The sequence below is a fragment of the Dipteris shenzhenensis genome, chromosome 22, assembly GCF_047967505.1.
Source record: "Dipteris shenzhenensis isolate YYH24624 ecotype China chromosome 22, Dip_SZ_1.0, whole genome shotgun sequence".
Taxonomy (NCBI): Eukaryota; Viridiplantae; Streptophyta; class Polypodiopsida; order Gleicheniales; family Dipteridaceae; genus Dipteris; species Dipteris shenzhenensis.
The window spans coordinates 44380499-44403074 of record NC_141617.1 but is presented as its reverse complement, the minus strand read 5'-3'; positions in this window follow the sequence as shown (position 1 = coordinate 44403074).

Genomic DNA, 22576 nt, shown 5'->3' with positions numbered 1-22576 from the left:
CTTAGCTCAAAACACTCTACAAACTGTCATTAGACACAGAGGCCTATAACTTTTAGTAGAGACATGATATCAAAGATTCAAGTATACAAAAAGATGCACCTTGATATGGACTTCGTGCTGATATAAGTTTCATTGAAAACAGACAGACGGTTGAAGAGATATGGACAGTTTACTAGGAGGGGGTAAAAACTATCATGAAAACAGACTGTCAAACACAGAGACTCATAACTTTTTGCAGCAGCATCTGATTTAAGATCTGACTATACACGAACATGCGCCTTGAAGAGAGCTTCACGTTGATATAAATTTCATTACAATCAGACTACCGAGCAGAAAGTTATGAGCAAAACACTAACAGGGGGTCAAACTGTCATGAAAACTACCCTCCACCCAGGCTAATTTCGCCTGAGCAGGATGCTCCCTCAAGACTCCACCTTCATCAGCGATCCACCCCTCATAGATTTCTCCTAGAAGAGGGGAAGAAGTTTGCATAGTGGCTCGGGAAACAAATAGACCATGTGTGCACAGTGAGCAGCCGAATAGAAAGAACTTTTAAGGCTTTGAAAGAAAGAAAAGGAAAGAGACACTCAAGAGAGAGAGAACCTGAAGTGACCTTCATTACAAATAGAGTGAGAATCCACCTCAACACTACAAAAACAAGGGAGAAGAAGAGGTTTCATACATACAAGAGGGAGCGGAAGCTCCAAGACTACTCATAGAGAGAGAATAAACTAGACAGAGAAGGACTCAAGAGTCTACATAAGAGAATATCTACAAGAGGAAGAGAAGGCTCATGGAAGAGGCTTGGGGAGACTAGAACTACAGCAACATGAGGCCTAATGGTGGAAGAGATTCTGATGAACAAGGGAGAGGAGGGCTCCTTTTATAGAGACTTTGTTACCCTCCTTCACCCATTTACAATTGCTGCCTGTAGATTCCTTTCCCCATCAATCACATAAGCACGTATGTCACCATCCATGTCCTTTTTGGCTACTCTTGCCATGTGTCCCATCAAAAGATGCTCAAGACTCTTAAAATATTGAGAAAGTCAAGAGTCTCCCCACATGGAGCCCATAGGGACCCTCTCTTTTCCACATGTCCACATCCTCCTTATTCCACATAGGAGTTCTAGAAGGATTCCTCTTGACTTCACACTCCTCCACATGCCTTCCACACGCTTGGCATGTGGCCTCTCTTATATTATTGGAACACATGGACATGATCCCACCTCTTTATATGACTCACTCTTCCTATTTTCTAAAAAACTCCATAATATCCCATACACAAATAACTCTCACCCCATACCAAGGTATTTATAATTCATACCTATGGTATTTACAATGAGCCATTCAACTCATCCTCTCAATCCCATACAATATCATAGAAAATAGAAATAAGTGAGAGCCGCTAGGTTATCACTTGATACTCAAACCCTTATCAAACATAGAGAAAAACAATATCAATGCCAAGTTAAAAATATCAATTTTTGGCGTCACAATACTCATGGCACCATTTGAGGACATATCCAACAAGTATTATGTGAACCTACAATTGGAGGCAGAATATGCAAGAACAGGTTCTTTGGGATATAGTGGAACTCCTCAAAGTGTGCTCCACAGTCTTCAATTGCAAGGGAAGAAGCATCTTGACCTTTGGGTGGATGGAAACTTGTATCCTTTAGAACCTACCACCCAAAAGAGTCCTCCTTTTCATACAGTGCATGATGTTGTTCAGTTTGTTGGCAAAGGACATGCTAGATTGCTTGGTTATTGCAATCGATTAAACCATTCTCAGACATTGGCTATGCAAGCAAGCGAGGTGCTGAGAGCCCAAGCAAAAGAACTTGCACATTTGGGAAATATTACTATTGTGGCAATGCATAATAGTATGAAGGATCTCCAATTGCAAAACAAAGAACTCAGTGACAAAGCACATGCACTGGGGACTTGGAGCGACATGAATTGGAAGAATCAATCCAGAAGCTTGCTGAAAGCAAACAAGATTTGGAAAGGTCTATCTATGGCCAAGTTCAACATGTTATGGAGAAGGAATGAGAGAAGTCCATAGAACGAGTACAAAAGTTGAAGGGAACACCTTTAGGACTAAAGGAGAGGAAAAGACAATTGCAATCTATGGATGCATTGTCAACCAATAGTGGTGCCCGAAAGAGGAAAATATGGGCTGCAAGTTTAGTTCCCCAAATTTTCAATGAAATTTCTTACCCCAAAATATTTGTGGTGTTGCATTCTTTCCACTAAGACTCATTTGTACTCTACTTTAGGAATTTCATGGAGGATGTGATGGGAACAATGGAAATGGATGATAGTGATCCTTCATATGTTCTAAGAAGCTTAATAAAGCCAAGTGATGTCATGGAAGTGTTGAAGGACCCTAGACAAAAAGGGCTACGTAAACAAGTTACTATAGAGGTAATGAAGGATTTTAAGGGCCTCGTCCAAGCAAAGGAGGTGCTTGGAGCTTGTGATGCTGCTGGTGTAAGTCGTGAAGCTTACAACTCTGTTTTTAAAATTTTCAAGTCTACTATGGAGGAAAAGTATAAGATATCTACAATGCCATTGCCAACACCATGGTTTGTAAGGCTTGCACGTCAAGAAACAAACCAATGTGCTAGAGAAAAGCTTGGAGGATACCATTGTGTTAGTGGCACAATGACTTGGAAGAGTAAAAAGAAATCTAGCATCCAAATGTTTGAGATAAATGCTTTCAATAATGTTTACGTGGATGTAGAGAATTTGTAGAGAGCCATGGTCAAATTCTATGGGATGAGAGAAGAAGGTAAGAGAAATTCCCTCTTCACATTCAACTTTATTTCTTTTGATTTCTATATCCTTACTGAATTTCTCTTTCATTGTACAGATGGCAAGCTAGTATTTGTTATAAAAATGAATGAAGCTTAGTTGGTAAAAGAGCACAAGCTAGAGAGGGTGAGCATTTGTATTATGAATGATGCCTTGCGTTTTGCTCAAGGGGATGAGGACGTTGAGTAGGGTTTCTCAGTCCAATCTGAGAAGGACATATGGTGGCTTGCAGCCTTTGAGACCCCAAAGGAGTGCCATGAGACATTGAAGAGGGTTTTGGAGAAAACTGGCATCCCATCGATTATTCAAAGACAAGAGGTAGGGCAAACATTAATTGTGGATGGGCATGGAACGTTTCAAGTTGAATGGCATCTAGCTGGTGATTTGAAGACCCTCAAGTGCTTGTATGGTTGTGATACATGTGCAGATGCAAAATGGACATGCTTGTATTGCACCCACTCTCAGAAGATGCAAAAGGGAAGCCTACAGTGGGAAAATGGCATTCTTTCTTGCAACCAAAGTGCAGCCCCTGATCATCACAAAAAGGATCCTAAGGGGGACCCCATTCTACCAATTCCATTGGAGCGGGTACACGTGTGTACTTTGCATGCTGAACTGTGTATACTTGATAAGTTACTCTATCTCCATCTAGTTTATGCTTGGAATTTGAGGCCATAGCAAGTATCTGCACAATGCATTGCAAAAGCTGAAGAACTAATCTCACTAATGGGACTTCACGGAGGCAATGTGAAGCTTAAGTAAGACAAGAAACAATCAGGAAAGACACAAAATCTTCTTGCTAAAGTGTCCATGGGTGGAGGAAAGGCAAGGAGGTTCTTGTCCAACCACAATGCTGATAACGAAAAACATACATTGGCTCAAAGCACCCTAGGTTGGGAGTACTGGAAAGATTTGTGTGAGTGCATCACAAATCAAGCTTCACATCCGTGAATTGCTACTTTGAGAGCAAAACTGTGGACAAAGCTTGATGCATTTATAAAGTTGCTTAGACAAGGTCAAACAGATGAGCTTTATTATGAAAGATTCAGGACAACATTGGGAGAATTCATATCATTGATGGTAGAAGCATGGGGGGAGTCACATATTACACATTACAATTTATATCATTGATGGTAGAAGCATGGGGGGAGTCCTCCTTAGGTTGAAATTTTGTGCTTTAAACTTGAGTCAATTTATGTTTCTAATATAATGTTTTTCTTTACAGCATATTCTTTACGCACATGCACCATAGTTTGTGGAGCAATGGGGCCCTCTGTCCATTTGAAATACTCAAGGAATGGAGAAATCCCACTACAGAGCAAAGGCATCATTTTTCAAGAATACAAGGCATGGGGGAGCCTACTGTCTCATAGCCTCGTGAAAAGGAAAAGAGACCAAGGACAAAGTAGATCCCTAGGCGAGAGAGGCCACCTCGAATGACCGAGCAGACACAGGAAGAGGAGTCCGAAGAGGTGGTTGCAAGGGAGGAGAGGCGAAAGAAGTTCAAAGCGGACAAGCGGCCATGGAGCCATGTCTAAAGGCCAGTGCAGGGTCCCCCAAAGATTAAGAGGCACAAAAAATCAGGAGTGAAGGCACTTCAGGAGATCTGCAAGTTCCAAACCACTGTGGATAATCTCATTCCCCGTGCACCCTTCCAGCGTGTTGTACATGAAATAGCACAGCATTACAATAGTGATGTGTGTTTCACTTCAGGCGCTATGGGAGCAATTCAGGAGGCAATGGAGCAGATGACAGTAGGTCTTTTTGAAGACACGAACTATGTGCTATCCATGCCAAAAGAGTAACAGTGATGGACAAGGGCCTTGCACTCGCCAAGCGCATCTACTCCGATCCCTGCCTTAGGCCCTAGATGTTGTTTAGGTTCATTGGGTGTAACCTGAATCATTTTGTAAATCTCTGCCCTTTGAGGCCAATGAATAAAATATATTTTAATGTTCTATTACTGTTCCCATGTTATTATACACGTTACGTGATGCTTTCCATCAGTTAATGCAAGTTCAGTGTGAATTTGAGTGGTCAAATGATGTTTTTTCACCGCGTGGCAGAAGGCAAATGTGTTTGGCATCGCACGGGGAGCCCAAAAATGGTAAAACCCTCTACGGAGCATCCAAATCAAGCAGGCCCCATACACACCATAGAGGGTTTTGCCATTTTTGGGCTCCCCGTGTGATGCCAAACACATTTGCCTTCTACCGCGCGGTGAGATTCTTACTGGATTGCTCAGAAATGACCATTATAGCACAAATATTTATCTGATCGCATGCTTTTGAACAGAATAGTGAATGAAAATATTAATGCCAACAACAATTAAAGTTACACAATGACAATATAAAATAAATTTTGTAAAAAAACACAAAATGGGGCACTGTATAAAAAGTATAGCTGTAATCATATAAAATAAAATTTCTATATGACAAGGCTTCAGAGCCTTTCTCTCTTCTCTAAAACACTAAGAACATTGGGCTTTGAATTCCCAAATACACTCCTAGCTCTAAACCTAGTCGATAGAGAGTCATTGCTATTGTCGTTGCTGGCCAGGGACATGGCTATTGCCATCAATGCTGTACCTTGAAAATTGGCTCCAAAGGCAATGAGGGCAGCCATGTGGTTCACCAAAATGACCTTGTCAGCATTGCGATTGATGTCAACATGACCAATCACTCTTGACAAGGCCTTGCACTTCAGGAGGTCATCAGTGCCATGTGGAGAAAACTTTTTGTGGATAACCATAAAGCGCCCTTTTGCTTGGCCAAGGTAATGTGCCAGTGAGTGATCTCAGCTGAAGCTACTACGAACAAGGCGTTGCTGAGATGAGAATAGGTCGACCTCGAATGCCTCCTGCAACAGTCCAACATTACATTAGAATTCCATTAAAGCAAAAGTATACCAAGAGAGAAGAAATTCAAAGCTCATAGTTTCTTACCACTATGGAGTCATCATGCTCAATCCCTTCCTCTTTGTCAATGAGGATGGATCCAGAGGCCTCCTGATGTCTAGAGTGAGATGTGGAGGCTTCTTCTAGAACATCAGGTAGGTTGGAGTAGATTGATGTCTCTGCATCTTTGATTTGGGCCAGTGTTAAAGCAAGAACCTCTTCTATTGAATCATTTGCTCCCAAAAACTTAGGTTCTTGCATAGTCGTGTCCACCTCGTATCCACACATGATACCAAGAGCTTCATCCTCTCGGAGACCAAACATAACCTCTATGTCATGGAGAAAGAGGTATTGTTCTCCATCGACAAGAAGGGGAGCAAGAAACCATATCATTATTGCGGGGTCGATAGAGGTGGTGCCCAAGGTGGATGGAATTTGAGAAGTAGAATGGGGTTCAGGAGGTCACTGGAGCACTTCCAGGGCCAATGCAGCTTCCCGCTCCTCAGCTTCTTCATCTATGGGCTCTTCATTATAGATGTTGGGCTCATCTACAGAAATAAGAGGATCGAAAAGGGCAGGGGCAAGGTCAAGGCTTGAGGTCGAGGCCTCCTCTTCCATTTGTCCCTCCTGGAGAAGGAAAATAAAGGTCATTTCCCAGGATAGGAACCTATTTCTTGTGTTTTCGATGACTCCACATGCTAGGAGGTCGTCAGTGTCCACCTCCCTAAACCCTAGGGGTGTGAGCTGGGCTTGAAAGCGATCTAAGCACTTCACAAACCTGGGTTCTTGATTGAACAAGTACTTCAAATAATCAATTGGGACCCATCTTTTTGTAGACTCATCAAGTTGATATGCAAAACTCGCAATGTAGTCTTGCATGTACTTGATGAGGTCTTCAAAATCATCTTGGGCTCCCAAGTAGGTGCCTAGGACATCTATGCTCTTACCAAAGACTGGAAATAACTCCTCCTCTCTATCAATTAATGGAGTACGGGAGATGAAATCGTGGAAGGCAGACCTAGCAGAATCCATGGTAGTTTGGTAGTTAGGAGAACTATGGCTATGATAGTGAAACTTTGAAACTAAAGTAACTTTATAACCTATATATACCCAAATGTTCTAAATATAAAAAATAAAAAGAATTATAAAATTTTTGGGAAAAACTTGACATTGACATGAAACAAAACCATTCAAAACATCAAAATTAATTGCACCAGCATTAATTGGAAAATGTCAAAATCCACAATTGTTCCACCCCACATTTTCTAGATAATCTTCAATATTGCAAGAGGGATAAAAGTGGCACTATGCACGAGCTTCTCTGCACCCTTTCCTACCTTTTCACCATTTAAGGTAAAGTGAAAGGACTCAGACATTCCATCCTCCATGACCAATAGGTGTTCCCGCACGCCCCTGAGAGTCCACTGTGATGTGACAGTCACATTCTTAACATCTCCTAAATGAGAACCAATACATAAACTTACCCTTGTATTATCATCATCGTTAGAGTCAAGGGGGAGCCCATTGTCACCTGTTTTCTTCTAGCGCCTATATTGGAAAGAAAAATATAACATTTGGCAGGAGATGTGGTACTTGACAACCACATTGTCCTTACGTACATGGCATTGAAACAGATCACCCTTTTGTTCACCTGACCTGCTTCCCCAATTCACCCCAAGCAATTCCTCAAGGGCATTCTCATGTAGGCACTTGCATGACCACATGGTTTTTGTTCTGTGCATCTGGATATTATGAAAACAAGAAGCAAAAATGTGCAGAGGCTTAAACCAAGACAACCTTACCCATTTAGAGCCAAATGTAAACTTCATGGCCATGCCCACATCCTTTGCAATCTTTTCCTTGTATGATTGCATTGTTCTTGTGTCCACCATGCTGCAATCCATGTCTTCAAGTTGTGGTGTTGCAATGCATTGAAGATGGCCATAGCCTGATGCCGTCCTTGGAGTAATGTACTTAGCATTATACCAATAGATATTTCTCTGTTTCAAAGCAGAGGACTTCTCTCCGGCATGCATTTGCCTTCCGAAATCCTCATGAATGGCAGTAAACTTACCTAAGAAGCACTCGATTGGTTCCCACTCCTCAAAGTCTAAAGGAAATACATCTGCTATGCACAAGTGCTATTTCAAAATACAATTTCAAACTGACTCATTACACTGGTTCTATTTCAAAATACAATTTCAAGCTGACTCATTACACTTCAAAATCTTACACAAAATGCAGACTTACAATGTGATGGTATTGTCGATTGATTGCTCGACGGAGGAAGGCGCATGTCCTTCCCCATGTAGATGTGTTGCACCTTTGCAAGCAATCCTTTCTTCCCAAGCTTGAACTTCATGATGCAGCCCTTCCATTCATACAAAAGATCACCTCTTTTACTCTTGGGAAGCTTATGTGGACCCTTGTCAGATCCTCTCATGACGATCCAATCATTCAAGCTGTAGGTGCAAGGCACCCATTCACCCATTGCATTTTTGCTCCTATGGGACACAGAGTACATGTATGGTCTCCTCACCATGCTTGTACAGAGGTCACAACAGCAATAGTGGACTAGAAAGTGCAGCTTGGAGGGAGAGAGCAGCTCTGATAGAGGGAGAGAGAGGGAGAAGATATAGAGGGTGCAACTGAAGCTTAAGAGAAGCTCCAAGAGGTGTTGTAGCTAGGAATGGAGGGAGAAAGAGTAGAGGGGGATGAGCAGCTGCTCCAGGAGGTGTTATAGCTAGGAATGGAGGGAGAAAGACCAGAGAGGGATGAGGAGCCACTACAGGAGGTACTGTAGCTAGGAATGGAGGAAGAAAGAGCAGAGGGGGATGAGCAGCTGCTGCTGTAGGAGGTGCTGTAGCTAGGAGTGAAGAGAGAATGAGCAGCTGCTACAGGAGGTGCTGGAGAGGGAGAAACACAGTAGACCAGAGAGCAGGAGGGGGCAGAGAAGATGCCAAATGAGTTCCCACGTTTGAAAAATGGAGGGAGAATGGAGCTGGACTAGAGAAGAGGAGGGGGCAGGCCTGTAACAAGCTAAGAGGGGGGGAAAATTAGCCCAGAAGGGCCCACCACCTCTCGAATGACTTGTAGGTTTGTTTGGGGGAGGTGCATATGGGAGAAGGGTCAAGCATGGGTTGAGGGGGGGGGATGGTTTGAGTGGTCCCCGGTGTAAGAGGAGTAGCCAATAGGGGCTGTTTGCAGGTCTGCCCACCCTCCACCTCAACATGGCATTGCCCCACAAAAAGGAGCACTCCCATTGATACACCTCAAATACCTCACTAATCCCTTGAAATTAGGAAACACTAATTGGGGGCCCTTTGGAGACCCCAATTCTCCCCTAATGAACACTTGTAGCTTGCATACATGATACCAAATGTTGATTCTAGGCCTATTCTAGGACTCTAACATTGCAATCCTTTTGTCTCTTTTGTTAAGCAATGATTGGTAGGGGGTGTGAAGGCTACTTTCTCTATGAGCAATCAACCTCGGAAAATATCCTAACAAACCATCCTCACCCTTACACATAAAGTTAATTAACTTGTTGGTCAACCCATCGAATTGAGGAGCCTGATAAGATTATGGATCTACTGGATATATTTTCCCATCTAACCAAACTTTCTATAGTCAAAGTATTGATGCAAAGTTTTCTCTCCTATTTTGGAAGAATGATGATTGGAGATAACATGTTACCTCATAAAATACCTATTTAACATAGTTTAGATTCATCTAACATCTTTGTTGAACAATGAGAAATGCATCCTCATTCAAATTTGCCTTGTGTTGACAAAATTGTGGATCAACTCCTTCTACATCAATGTGCAATGACATGCAAAAATATCTTTATATTTAAGAAATAAGGTTTCCAAATGATATTTGAACCCACCCTCTATGTGAATATTTATTCTAAGGGAATTAGGCAATGCTGTAGAAACCATTTGTAATTTTACCTTCTTTTCTACCTTTCTTGATTAATACTCTCTCTCTTTCTCTATCTTACTTGATAGCTGGTTCAATTCTCATCAAAACCTATAAATTAGATGACCATGAACTTACAATCATGCAAGCATGGTGTTAGAGCTAAAAAAAATGCATGTCAATAGGATGGCCATTATGCAAGCTCGATGTATTTAGTTTTCCACATTCTTTCAAATTAAGCTAACTGAACTTCAATACTCCACATTCTTAGATCTCCCCAAGAATAGACATTAGTCTTTATAGATTTCAAGTGGCACAACAACCCATAACCACCATCAGAGTGGGTAAAATAGCATACTACACTTTTCCCTTCCACCTGCGCCATCTTCGCTACAAGTCATGCCTCTCCCCTATAAGCGTTGCACACCATCCTCTTGAGCTTCCTCTTGTAATCCTTGAGATTTGTCTTCATCATTTCGATGAATCCTTACAACTTTTTTTTCTTGTATAATGGATGTCTTTGCACATTGAGGTACAAAGCCCTCCATCTAGCTCCTCAACCAATCGGGGGGGAGGGGGAGGGGGTCACTATATATAGACCATTAATTCCTATTTGTAAAATCTCTTATCTCTATAACACACACTTTTTCTATTCAATCTTAAATGTACACTTTGTATGATACACTTTTGTATGTGGAAATTGTGTAAAATTGGGATTTAAAAAACTTATTGCTCTTGAAATCATAACATCCAATGAGTCCACTGTTGTCTCCCTTAGTAACTTTCGGAATGTTATGAAAGAAGTGAACATTGAAGAAAGGACAAATTGCCTATAGGGGTAATAAGATCAACTTTATCCAAACCTGAATTCAATCCTACTCCACATCCCTAGCATCAAGTGCCTGAAGAAACAATTAAAGTCCACTAAAATGGAGGCATAGATCTCAAGTCATTGGCAGCAGTAACTCTCAAAAGGCAAAAAAGCTTGGCCTTTTCAGACAGTTTTGCAATATGAAAAAATAGTGAACATTGAAAACATGGCACAATAGAGAAGCTTGAAAAGGAGATTAGAAGGAAACTAGAGTAGTATTAGAGGGGATAAAGGAAGTATTGAAATCTCGATAAATTTTCTAAGATTCTGATTAGGCTATGGTGAGATAAATGTCCAAATATTACCAATACATATACTATGCCCTTAAATTGGAATATGATGCCATTACGTAGAATTCTACTATGGCTATTAAAATTTTGGAGATATAGTTTGCCCAACATTGTGAATTGGAGGGTACAAGAACCCTCCTAAATAGGCCTATGAGGATCTTGTCAAAGAAATTGACATGGTTCTAAAATAGCTATAAGATTTTGATGGAACTGTCACCAAAAGCTATGCTCAGACAATATTTGCACCCTCAAGTTGACGGAGAAAAATAATAATAATTCCAATGAGCAAATGTAGACACTGATCCTCACATCAACATATGTAAGATCCAAAATTAGTCCTCTTGAGATACGATAGGGTGAAAAGTGCACAGTATGAAGAGGCTAGATCATAGATAGTTGCTAAATCCTAGGCCTTGTGTTTGCACCTTGTGCACTTGCATTTCTTTGGGGTATTTTTGAATGCAACATTTGGTATGTAGATTGTGTAATCATCTATTACATAACACATAGGTAGATTAGTTGTGCCTACCTCATGAAACTATTAAGAAGGAGAAATTGGAAGCTTCTAGGCAATCTATAGAGAGCCACATTATGAACCTCCATCAAATAAGAAGATAAAGCAAGGGGAGACACGTTGTGGATCTCCACCCAATGATAAGGGGAAAAAAAGGCAGCAAGGATCTTTGTAGAACAGCTTCTTGTACATAGAAGGATCACAAAACCTATGACCACCATGGTTGCCACAGGTGGCTAAAATGTTTGGGGATGCACAACAGTCCTACATATATTTAGGTGTAGTCATTACAAGCCTAGTCTTTACGATGATCATGAAGCCTAGGCACACCTTATGCGAGGGAAAGGTACTTTGGTCTGACTAGAGTGACAGTGTTTTCAGGTGCATTTTTTAGAACTGCTCATGAAGGGATGGATATTTGACACATTAGTGAGACCCACAATCATGTATGTAGCACTCTTCTAGGGATGTGATCTGACAGCAACTGAGTGGTGATGATTTGAGAGACTATAGGTGACCATGGGATCTAGGATGATTTGGAGCAAGCCCTCATTCCCTCACTAGATAATAAAGGCAAAGTTTGCCACATGACACCGCTTGAGATCGATGCCATCTCTTAGGAAGTTACCTATCTTCATAGAGTCTGAGCTTTACCTAGAGAGAGGGAGGAGAGAGGCTACTGAGAGTGGTACTAGAGTCATCAATGTGACTAGCAGAGAGTGGTGCTAGAAGGGATTGGTATGCACGTATCTCAAAATAGTTTGATAGACATGGAATTCAAATGTATCGTCTCCACCCCTGCTAGTATGGCTTGGATTCCCCTGATCCTCTTGTCCCAAGGGATGAGATCAATAATATCATATGGATAGACCTGCTTTAGCTCTATACATCACAGACATGGGGTTTGACTAGGATTTCTCCACCAAGACCAAAGTTTATCATGACCACTTATTGAGAGTATTGAAGGATGGAATAGAGCCTAGTACCTAGAGGACAAGTGAGTATCACATGCCCTTAGGATTGCCTTTGGGCAGACATGATTATCTTCCCATCAACTGAGGATTGAGACATGAAGAGCTACATACGGAGCAATGGATCTACAGATTATGCACATTAGGTGTGGTAGAGACAAAGGAGCACTTCTTATCTGTCTTCCCTGTTTACTATGAGATTTGAGGATGCTACCATTGCCTTTTCCAAGAGGGTCTTAAATTCAAACATCTCCCCAGATTGATTCACTTATAGGACCAGGTCTGCATTAGTCTTTGCTTGATGGAGATGAGATGTCACAGCCAGACCCTCATTTGTCAGATCATAGAGGAACAAAGGGTGGCTTAGCACGGGGCTATCATGGATTGAAGTATAGCAACACATCATAGATTTCTACACATTTGAACCTAGCCTTGGACATGTTAGGATAGAGGATGAGAGATCCTTTATCCTCCATCGCATGAGACGACCGATCCTAGGAGTTTGGATAGATCCTAGGTCTTATAGGTGTCAAATTTGGAGCTAGTAGGGAGCTTTCAAATATTCTGTTTAGTCTCAACAGACACTTAGTGCTTTTAGCTAGCTAGTAAAAAGGACCTTTAGAGAAATCATTGTAGGTCAATTCTGCCAGTCAGAGTGTTGATTGCTAGGTACCTTAGATTAGCTCCATGGTTGCCAAGGTTCAAAAGTTTCCTTCATAGGAGTTGGAGCTGGCTATAGAAATTTTCTCAGTCAAGTAATTGGGGATCTTGCTCAATCTTAAAAAGGTTGAGAACCACTCCGCATACTAAGGCGGGTTTAGGCATTCTTTTGACCCAATGCATGAAGTAGGGATGCTTAACCACACCAAGTGCTAAACTGGCCTAGTCTTATTGTATCCATTTGATGCTAAGAGTATTGTAGCCCTTATGTTAGTAGATCCTTCGCCAAGGCCACTTGGGAGGGGGGGCAAGATGGGGCTTTTTCCATCAATCCCTAACTCAAGGGGATCTAGTATGGGACTTTAGGTCCAATTCCTATATGAGAGTTTATTCCCACATCAATTTAAATGCACTACACACTAGAAGTTAAATGGTTGTCAAGTAAGATATGGTCTCTGAAATTGATTTCTTAATTAAGCTCCATGATTCCTAGAAAGAGGAATTGAAATTAACTCAAAGAATATAAGTTTTTAAACTAGAAATCTAAAAATAAGCCTAGAGATTCAAGTAGCCCTAGCTCATCACATAGATCTTCTAGGAAGGCTCTAGATACGTTGTCTTCTTGATCTAACTTGGTTGTTGTTTCTCTCTTCCCATATCAGTCATGGGTCAAGATATAGACTACTGAAAGAGGCCATCCTACTGGTATACTTATCGTCAAAAGATGCCATATATTGTATTTATACTAATCACTACAATAGGCCGTATAGTAAGGGTAACTTGCATTGACTACCCAAAGAGGCCACGTATAGACCTTGTCTCATCATTGTTGTAATAGAGGCAAAGATAGTAAGGGTAACTTGTGTCTATCACCACCAAAAGAGGCAACATACAGGCCCAAAAATGAGAATAAGGGATGTGACTCAATGGGCTAGTGAGTTCAAAATGTTGAATAAGAGAGGAAGAGTTATTAATAAACACTCTGTGTTTTGCTTGGGAAAAACAGGGTAATCGAAAAGGCTTAGGAACAAAATGAGGGTCATACTTGTGCTACTCAGTAGTGGACCTTTGTTGTCCTAATTAGGACGAGATGTTTGGCTAGGCCTCTTATCAACAATGTCCTTATAATCGAAGATCCAACGAAGATGTATATCCATAAGAGGTGAACCTAGACAAGAGGTGGTGCCTACCACTACCTCCACTCTCATTAACCTAGGCTTTCTATGCACTCCACTAATCTTTACGCACCTAAAAATCCCAAAAATGGGAGGAGGGGGGGGCATGTGACTTAATGCATCATCATTTACAATTTGCACATACATGGTCACTATTTAAAGCATACAGTGACAAGCCAAGAGACCCCCTTTATATAATAACTGTAGTGTGTCTATAAAAATCTCATAATCTCTTAATGAGACCACAATATGTATCTATCTATCTACACACAACACATGTACACATGGATGAATTCTAGGCAATTTGGAAATTGAAACATAAGAGTACACTGATTAAAACTAGAGCTAAAGAGCAGTATACAGACAAAATATGAAACATCCAAAATTGAGTTTAAAAACGTCTATATAAAGCTTTTTTGTGTAGCCTTTATGCCGCTGGGCGCTATTTCAGCTCTACTCTAGCTAGAAATAGCCTACCCTCTACTGCACTTCCAAAATTTAGTTTAAAAACCTCTATATAAAGCTATTTTCTGTAGCCTCTAGTTCAAGATCTACTGTAGCCAGCAACAGCCTCCATTGTGTGCTACCTCTACCAACATCTCTTCTACAAACAGCCTATCACCATGTCTCTCTCTGCTCCTGCATAGTCTTGAATAGTAGCCACACATATTCTCCTATCATCCAGAACCTACAGATCCTCCATACTCTTGTTATATTATATGTTGTACCACCCTTGCAGTACCAGCATATAGATTGGCCCTTTTTCAATTCTCCTTCCCATCTCTAATAGTGGACCATGTGGAAGCCCAAGTGGCACCCTATAGTGATATCCTTATGGTTCTTGAAAAAATGGAAATATGAATGAAACTACCAATGCATTTACAGAGAAGAACAAAGCCCCTTTTTGGAAGGCTTTCATCCAACAAGAGATAACAGATTATAAAAGATCAGCAAATATGGATTGTTTAAAATTATATATCATTTTCCAAGTGTGCAACATCTCTATCAACTACACTTAGGACCTGTGCATTCTCACATGTATAGTCAAACTCACAACCAAATGTGCATCATCACTTAAAGTGACCTAAGGCAGAAGTGCCATGTAATATAACCTTCATATAAGGAGAAATAAATCAAGGGCAAGACCCTACAATATTATAGGACAATAAAGAAGCCCTAGAGGTCAGATTTGGGCATTAAACATGCCATTTGGGTAACCCATAAGAGAACAAACGATGAAAGATATACCTTTCTCTAAGACTAGTATAAATCCAATCATACAAATTTAGATTTTTGAAGTCCAAAATTCTACAAATAAAATAAATGATAAAAACAAAAGAGTGGAAAAAGCAGGTCACAAAATTTTTGAAAAACAAAAGGAAGACACTAATGTCATCATTAGTGCCAAAGCATAAGCAGCTATGCTGGGTTTCTAAAGATTGAAGTCTCTTGGGCAAACCCAATGCTTACTAAAATACATCAAAAAAACAAAAGAGAAAGAAAACAAAAAATGAAGAAGAAAGGAAGAAGGTGACTAAGCAAAAATAAACAAACAAATCAACATGAATAAAATCTCTCTCTCTCTCTCTTGTAGGAATGAAAGAAATAATTTAATACTGAATGAATTATTTAAGACATTAAAAACTAAATGAACCTCTTACACTCATGTACCATTTCCTACAAAGATGCAAAATTAACTTCCTAATTTAGAAAGCACATACAGTACTCAATCAGGCTCTCTTCTGAAACTAAAAGAAAAATGGGCTATTCAGCTCCTCGCTTCTTGTTTTCAGCTTATGTTCAATCATTTCTAAACATGCCTAAGGCCATTACACCATAGATAAAAGACTTCTTATCTAAGATTGTGTGTACTTTTTCATTATTTTTTGTGGATTATACCTCTTGTGTATTAGTAAAGTGATCATATTACTACATTGGGTAATAAAAGACTCCTTAGTTGTACAAAAGTGGGAAAATCTATGGAATTGGAAAGAAATGACTCCATATTTTGCCAAATAAAGAATGTTTGAGTCAATGTGAGCATTTTTGTAATGTGTAAACCACTATATTCAAGTTGTTTATGTTTATCATATATATCAGCCTCTAATCCTACAATAGATTAAGAGAATCTAAGATCAAAGAAAATGCAAGAAACCCCTCTTGAAGCGCACCTCAGTTCACAACAGTCGCCAGGATAGATTCCTTCTCCAAAAGCACAAGCGTCTTTGTACATAAAGTCTTAAAAGTCAGGAACATCTGGTACAACTAAACCATCTATAAAATGCTTAACTTGGCTAAGCTTGTGTAAAATGATAGGGCATGTATTGATTGAAATAAGATGTTGCATAAAGCTCTCAAATTCATAAGTGAAAAGATAAAAGTTTGCTAAAAGGACAGCACAATTAGTGCCCATAGGATTCATATTATTTGTGTTAGATATCAATGCTCCACTCTCGTGTAACTATGCGGGAACGAGCTAACTCTACTTGTAAGCCCCCCATATGAGGAGAAGGCATTTGAGTAGCTCGATTATCCGGTAGGTCCTGGTTTGCACACCAGATGGGGGCCATGTGATGGCTGGACGGCTTCAGATAGAGTTGGCACACCGCCAACTAGGTTACATGCAAGTGCGGGAAGGCATCCCTTGACTGACCGCACTGAGGGTAGACAGAGCATTTCCCGGGGCAGCCCACTCTTGGGTTGTAGGGGCCGTTTAGAGCCTCATATGATCTCGGGTTGCTCTGTTTTGTGCACTAATTCTATCGTATGGTCGGTGGCCTATTTCGGGCCCTAGTCGATCGTTTTGGGCAGACTGGGTCGGTCACCCAATTGAGCCTAACCGACTACGACTGGTGGCTATATAAGAACAAGCCCGTGAAGCCCATTTCATCACTGGCTACAACAACCCTGATTCCTTAGCATCCAGCCTCTGTCTTCTACTGTTTCCAGTACACCATCGAAGCTTCTTTTCACAGGAGCGCACGGTTAGGAGGCAGTGCCATCTATTGTATCAGTTCTACAGTAATCAAATTTTTGATTCTCCATTCTATCTTGTTTTCTCTCTTGCGTATGAGATCCTGTTATCTGTTGAGCACAGACGTTGTATTATTTTCTTACATGGTATCAGAGCCTGGACTCTAGCAAGAAGATTTGGTAGTGTGTTTCTGTTTGCGAGCAGATTGTGAGAGATGGCCCAACCCGCAAGACTACGAATCCCACCGTTTGGCGAAAGTGGAAAGTTGGACGGCTCTAACTATCCTCTCTGGAAGTTCAAGATGAAGACCATCCTAAGCGCATATGAGCTTTGGGACACTGCTACTAGGGTGGACGTGAGGCGGGTTTCGAGACCATTCCGAGACCGGATCCAACCAATGCAGGACAACAGATAGTACCAACTGCGGATGAGCTTCTCGCGTGGACAAGAAGAAATGCAGATGCGTCGTGTTCTATTGTTTGCAATGTTAGTGATTCCATCATGGCGTTAATTCAACATGTCACCACAGCAGAGGAGGCATGGGCGATCTTGAAAAATCAGTACGAGACCACGAATCAAACGCGGATTCAGAATCTGGAGACTCAACTCACAAACGAGAAGTTGAAGCAGCAGAGAAGTTCATCACCAGGGTGAAGAATTTGCGCAATTAGATGACTGCGATTGGCATCACCATCACCAGCGAGAATCTAGCACGAAGGTGCATACGGATTCTCCCACCAAAGTATGACGGTCTTGTTATAGCACTGAATACGCAGAACAGAAATCCGCCCCTCAACTTTGAGGATTTCAGCGCGATGCTTCTGGAGGAGGAGATGCATCAAAAGATGAGGACTAGAGAAGATTCGGCTTTCTGGACCGGATCAAAGAAAGGTAAGGGTGAGGACTCTGGTTACCCATCTTCTTCTGATCATAAAAAGAGAAAGAAGAAGATCAAGTGCTTCTATTGCAACAAGGTAGGGCACAAACAGAATGAGTGCCGAAAGAAGATTGCAGATGAGAAGAACGGAGTAAAGAAAGAGTCCAGCAACAGTGCGCAGGCAGTACCAATAGAGATGTTCGTAGCAATTGAGGAGATTTGCAAGGAGGCAGTTCATGTACCTGCGGATGAACCTTGGATCATTGACAGTGGTGCATCGCGCCACATGACCAGTCGGAAGGATTGGTATACCTCTCTACAGCCGGTAGGGAATGACATCATGGTAGCAATCGGCAATGATGCAAAATGTCCAGCAAAAGGAAAAGGTACGATTGCTCTCAAGTCAGATGGAGTTGTAAAACAGTTGTCCGATGTTCTTTATGTGCCAGATATCAAGAGGAACTTGTTGTCCATTTCTGCGATCACGGATCGGGACCTCAAAGTTCAATTCGATAAGAATGGTGCACAGATCCTGGATCTTCAAGGAAAGGTCATTGGTAAAGGTACATGGCGCAACAACATTTATGAACTCTTAGGTTTCAGTGCTCGAGCAGATGTGAAGAACACTTAGCTGTGGCATGAGAGGTTTGGTCAACTAAACCTTAGTTCTTTGAAGGAGATGCATAAAAGTGGAATGATTGCACACCTACCAGAAATTTCAGATCTGCCCAATGTATGTAAAGCTTGCATGATGGGCAAGCAGCATCGGCAGCCCTTTCCTAAAGAGGCCAGTAGGGCCAAAGCTCCTCTAGAGCTTGTTCACACGGACCTCTACGGAAAGATGGAGACGGAAGCTTTGGGTGGTTCCTACTACTTCATGACACTGATCGTCGACGACTACAGTAGAAGGATATGGATATACTTTGTGAAGACAAAAGACGAGGCTTTCAGTAGGTTCAAGGAATGGCATGTAATGGCCGAGAAAGAATCGGGGAGGAAGGAGAAGAAGCTGAGATCAGACAGAGGAGGAGAGTTCACATTGACTGAATTCGAAAGTTACTGCAAAAGTCACAGGATTAAGAGGCAGAAACCCCCGCCACATACATCACAGCAAAATGGAGTAGTAGAACGCAAGATGCGCGTCATCTGTGAAATGGGCCGGAGTATGATGAAAGGGAAAGATTTGCCAAAGACTTTCTAGGCTGAAGCATGTAACACTGCAATTTACATCCTCAATCGTAGCTACATGAAGGCTGTGAATGGGATGACTCCACTGCAAGCCTTCTGGTAAGAAACCTTCAGCTACACATTTCAGAGTTTTTGGATGTGACTGTTTTGTGCATGTCCCTGATGCTACCAGGACCAAATGGGAGCCGAAGAGCTGGAAGTGTATTTTCTTAGGCTACAGTGAAGAGGCGAAGGGTTACCGTCTCTATAACCCTGTTACCAAGAAGGTACTTGTAAGTCGCGATGTGGTCTTCTCAGAACAACCGCATCAATTGGAGGAGGATGCTTCCTTCCCAGACAACCAGAACCAGGATATCCATCCAATTCCGCCAACAACAGCAGACCGAACTCCCCCAACGGTGCTTGGGAGGATTCAAGACAAAGAAGATGAAGAAGAGCCTGCAGAACCACAATGGCAACGGCCATTCCCGAAGTGGGTAAAGCAGCTTTTGGACAGTAGAGAACCTCCAGCCATTGAGGAGGAACCATCCAAACACCGCTGGTCCAAGAGATTAGAGGAGCAAAGAAGGGCGCAGGAACACTTGGTCAACTATGCTTTGATGACAGAAGTGATCCGTGCTGATGAACCCAAGTGTCTTGAAGAGGCACAGGGCAATGATAGGTGGATGGAGGCTATGCAGTCGGAGTATGGCTCCATAATGAAGAACAACACTTGGGACCTTGTGGATCGACCACCAAAACGCAAGATAATCGGAACCAAGTGGGTGTACAAGACCAAGTACAAGTCCGACTGCATGTTGGATAAGTACAAGGCTCGGCTCGCGGCAAAAGGATTTGCACAGGTACATGGTTTTGATTATCAAGATACTTTTGCTCCCACAACTCGACTAACCACAATTCGCAGTGTTTTGGCTTTAGCTGCCCAGGGAAGTTGGCCCATGTTTCAGATGGATGTGAAATTCGCCTTTCTGAATGGCAAACTCAAGGAGGAGGTATACGTGGAACAACCACCAGGTTTTGAGATCCCCGGTTCAGAAGGTAAAGTCTGCAAACTAAAGAAGGCACTTTACGGGCTGAAACAGGCCCCATGAGCGTGGTACCAGCGAATTGATGCCTACTTTCTGCAAAAACGGTTCAGGAGGAGCCCATCTGATGCAAATTTGTATATCTTCAGAGAAGGAGGCAGGAGTATGATCGTGGTCCTTTATGTGGATGACCTTGTCATAACAGGAAACCATGAAGAGAAGATCTCGCAGATGAAGCATTTGCTAGGAAGAGAGTTTGAAATGACAGACCTCGGACTGATGCATTTCTATTTGGGAATTGAAGTTTGGCAGGAGCCGAAACAGATCTTCATTTCACAGCTGAAGTATGCTGAAGGCATTTGGCATGGCTGAGTGCAAGATAGTTGGTACCCCTACGGAGGTTGATGCAAAGCTCTCAAACGAGGATTCATCACCACTGGTGGGCAAAGCGAAGTACAAAAGGCTTGTGGGCAGCTTGATTTACCTGTGCAACACACGGCCGGACATCAGTTTTGCGAATGGTGTACTAAGCAGGTTTTCCAATAAGCCCCGGGAGAACCATTGGAGGGCAGCGTTGCGGGTGCTGAAATACATCAAAGGCACACTTGATTATGGCATCACCTATACCAAGGGCAACATCTTGACCGGATTCTGTGACTCGGATTGGGTAGGAGACGTGGACAGTAGGAGATCAGTGACAGAATACTGTTTCTCACTTGGATCTGGAGGTGTGTCATGGGTCAGCAAGAAGCAACCCACAGTTGCTCTTTCTTCTACCGAGGCCGAGTACAAATCTGCATGCTTCGCTTCTTGTGAGATAGGGTGGTTGAGGAGGATTTTGAGGGACATGGGTGCAGTGCGGAACAAGCCTACGCAGTTATCATGTGACAATCAGAGTTGCACGGCAATTGCAAAGAACCCGGTGTTCCACGCTCGCACAAAACACATTGAGATTCAATATCACTTTGTACGCGAGCTCATCATGGATAGAGAGGTCAACTTGGTGTACTGTCCGACTACCGAGAATGCTGCAAACATCTTCACGAAGGCTCTTGGAAGAGACTTGCTGGAGAGGCATCTTCATCGACTTGGCATTGGGCCGAAAAAGTAAGTTCACTTGCGGGTGGACATTGAGGGGGGGGGGTGTTAGATATCAATGCTCCACTCTCGTGTAACTATGTGGAAACCAGCTAACTCTACTTGTAAGCCCCCCATATGAGGAGCAGACAAATGAGTAGCTCGGCTATCCGGCAGGTCCTGGTTTGCACACGGGACCATGTGTGGCCTAATAGATGGACAGCTTCAGATAGAGTTGGCACACCGCCAACTAGGCTACATGCAAGTGCGAGAAGGCATCCCTTGACTGACTGCACTGAGGGTAGGTGGAGCATTTCCCGGGGTAGCCCACTCTCGGGTTGTGGGGCCCGTTTGGAGCAGCCTCAGATGATCTCGGGTTGCTATGTTTTGCGCACCAGTTCTATAAAAAAGAAAAACTATCCAAGAACAAACATCTTCAACACTTACTACCTTTCTATATCTTTTCTTTTTAGAATCAATGTCACGATCTTTATTATTTAGCCACAAAAAGTGAAAGCATAAAACTGTTTTCACAACTTTTAGCACTTTGGATCTATCTTTGTCAAATGTCAGCTTAAAGACATCAACCATAAGCTTTTTTATTTTAAACTTCAGATCTTCCAGCTCGATCTTTGTATAAAATCATACAAACGTTGAAAGAACCCACAAGGAATTCTGTCTACTGCCAAGTAGTTTTCATATCCAAAAAAATTGCCTAGCCAAAATAACATAGGTCTCTACTCTCCAAATAAGAGAGGATTCATGGAAAATCTTTTTTTCAAAAAAATTCCCCCTAGCCAAAATAACACAGTTCTCTACTCTCCAAATAAGAGAGGACTCATGGAAATTCCATCAAGCTAGCTATATTCTATCTTTGAGAACCAATCTGTACTATCTAGGAGGTGGGGAAAAAGTCGACCATCTCAAAGAGAGCCCAACTAAAACCGTCGTTTAGAAGCAATTCCTTTGTTAGCTTTTGCTTGCCTATTAGCAACTTCTCCATTGAATTATTATCCAACTCTGTGTGTGAGAACTCTCCATTATGGCATGAGGCTTTAAAATATGCTTTTGGATAGAGTTCTCCATCACCCAAAAACAAGCCAACGTACTCCAAAGATGCCTCCTTCCCCATGCTCATGCTCAAAACTTTCCTTCTTATGTCAAGATTGAGGCCGGGTTTGAAGAGTCTGGCCTCAATCTTCACATAAGAAGGAAGGTGCTGAGCATAGCATGGGGAAGGAGGAATCTTTGGAGTGCCTTGACCCATTTTCACACATGGAGATGGATAAGAAAAAAATGGAGCAGTTGCTAATAGGCA